Here is a 3046-nt window from a genome sequence, read left to right on the forward strand (position 1 = left end):
GATCAAATTATGATTGATACTTGGTTGTCAGTGTGACTTCAAACCTGTCCTTTAGTATCGACTCCTTCCATCACATTTTGATACAACCTTTTGTAATGCATTTTTTACATCAATCTCTCTTTTGACCTCATGCATTGGGGGGCATATGTTATAGCTCATTTTTTCCATGATATGCTAGATAGAGAGACCCTCGTTCAACCTTCCAACATTTTGGCTTCAATTCTTCATTTTACCTTCTTGACTGTGCAATTTTATTAACCCATAGATCCCATAGACTTATCATTCTGACACCCATCACTTCATTGCAGTTGGGTAGACTAAAACCTTGGTACTCTACTTTCCTTTGGCATGGGAGTAATGGAGGTTTGATTTCTAGAATAGGTTACTCTTGAGGAGATAAGCTTGAACCACTTATACCTAAGTTGCCTGAGGGTCAATTATTAAAGAATTTTCCTAACTTCTCATGGTCATGGGTGTATAGATACATCCTCCTAAGTTTAAAAAAACCTATATAGAGAGAATTTGTTGAGAGGAAGAGGGATATAGAGAATATAACTTGGTAATGTTGGTGGATTTCTACTAGAACTTGTGTTACATGTGAGGTGAGCCCAATATTATAGTAAGTTTAGGGAAGGGTCATGCCAAGAATGAAGTATATGTCCATTGTTGCACCAAGGTATAATGTACCTTTGTCATTTTTATTAATGAAAGTATTTGTGGATTCTCTCTTGCATATCTCATGTTCTTTTATATATGTATGTGATCATTTTATTATTGCTAGTGCATGCTAACCTACCTTCTATGAAGGAAGAAACATTGTATTACTTGGATCGGGATCTTCAGAATGAAGCAAGGTCTCCAAATATTTCCATAGGGCCTAAAAACTTCATTGATTATCAAGGGTTTAAAGTATGCTTCTCTTGTCTTTCTTGATTAGATTAATGACATGTATTTACATTAGGTATTGAGAATTAATTTTCACTTTTCACACATTGTATGGTAGATTTGGATGTGAGATCCATGAAGAAATATCCCCTTACCTTACAAGAGTGTTTAGATTTAATAGTACTAATGATATCTCAAATGTGTTTCAGCTAGGAAAGAGTTTGAGATAATGAAGTGATCTAGTCACTTAGAAATTATAGATTCACCTACCTTATTATTTCTCCAAGTAGGAAGAAGTGTATGGAGTTGTATATAGATTGGGCCCACCTCCTCCAATGAGTTTAAGAAGAATTTCACCAGGGGATCCAAATGGGATCTTCAGCCCCAAACTTCACATGATGCCTTAGTAAAGCTCAATTATCCTCGAATGATGAGTCTGTTAGAGTACATATGGGGATTTTTAGAGGTTTTTTCCTATAAAACCTCCCTATCCAAACATGGTCCATATAGATTTAAAGTTGGAATGGTCATGTCTAGGTCCTTATAATTATAGGTCCAAAGCTAATCTAGAATTGATTAACCAAGTTGATGTGAGATTTAAGGAATTTATTTTCCATCCTAAGACTAAATCTCCTTATCCAACAAGGGAATTAGATAACATAAATTCCTAATGGTGAAATGAATCCTTTAAAAGGCTAATGTCTTTCTCACCAACCATCATTATTGCACATAGACAAGGAACTTATGGGGAATGTGTCTCAACTAGATTCTTTATGGCAATTTGCTACATTGGCCAGACCTTGACAATTTAAAGACAAAATTTTCATAGAGATATCTTGAAGTGGGATAATGGTCTAAGGGCCCCATATATATAGAATTTTTCATACATGTGAAAATATTTGCATTGGCTTGAAGTTGAGAAATAGAAAGATATGATTTTTAGCTATGGTATGCAGCCTTTGTATTTGGGTCTCAAAATGAGCCTAGCCTTGACCCTAATGTGGAGACCAGAAATAAATCATTTGAAGGATCTTCCTTTGAGGATTGGCAGGATTTATATTTTGAATGAAGGTTGTAGGTATAAATGATTGGAGCGGAGGAGAAAAATATTCCCATAGCATCACTAAGAGAGAGTAGGGGAAGGGAAAGGGGAGGAGCATAAGTCTCAAAGAGGATAATGGGGTAAAAGGAGAAAATAGGAGAGGAGAGAGGGATAGAGAGACCAACTAGCTACTTCAACGAATCACCAAGGGGAGTAGGATCTAATGTGCAAACATAAGAACTAGGAATAAATGTAACAACCTCGATTTTTAAATATACAAATAATTACATCAATTATGCGATTTATAATCAACGCACAATTAATCAACTATTTAACATAGAATTTCAAAAATATGACCAGAGACAACTTTTAACATAGAATTTCATAAATATGAGCAGAGACAACTTACCAGTGGCGATGATATTCCTTGTGATTTTGGAGTTGAACGCTATTTCAATCTTGTTAACTGCAACAATGTTTTGTGGATGACTCTCCACATAACCGTAGGTTCAGCTGCACATAATCTTTCTACAATTGGCCACCCCCGAGCCCTCAACCAACGTACTACTTCCAGAGTATCCTTTGTCTCCCAACACTTTTATCCCTAGAGAAGGGGGGAAGGAATGATCTCTCGTCTATTAAATAGACTAAATGTTGGAAAGAGAACCACATGCACACATTCCATGTGTCAACATGCAAATTTTTTTATTTTTATTTTATGTTTTACTTAAGTTAAATTTTTCTTAATTTATTTCTTTCTTATTTTATTCCTTTTGACTTTTTGACAAGTTTACTTGTTTTTACTATTTTAATAGTTCTCTTAGTTAACTCTTTCTCATTTTATTTTACTTTTTGTTAACTTTACTTATTGGTACTATTTTTTAGTTTACTTTTATATATACTTATTTAGAACTCTAGTATTGTTATTTACTATTTTATTTATTTGTTATTATTATATTTCTTCATTATTTATTATCTATTTACTATTATTTATAGTTTCTTTAATGTTTTTTATTTACTTTCTTATATTTTAATATTATATTATATTATTTTTATTTTTATTATTCTTATTATTATGGGGCATTACAATAAATAAGGAGTTAGAAAGTGAAGAAAGAG

Source organism: Pinus tabuliformis, chromosome 6, assembly GCF_031772625.1.
Source record: "Pinus tabuliformis cultivar Carrire ecotype Pingquan chromosome 6, CPIR1, whole genome shotgun sequence".
NCBI classification, from domain to species: domain Eukaryota; kingdom Viridiplantae; phylum Streptophyta; class Pinopsida; order Pinales; family Pinaceae; genus Pinus; species Pinus tabuliformis.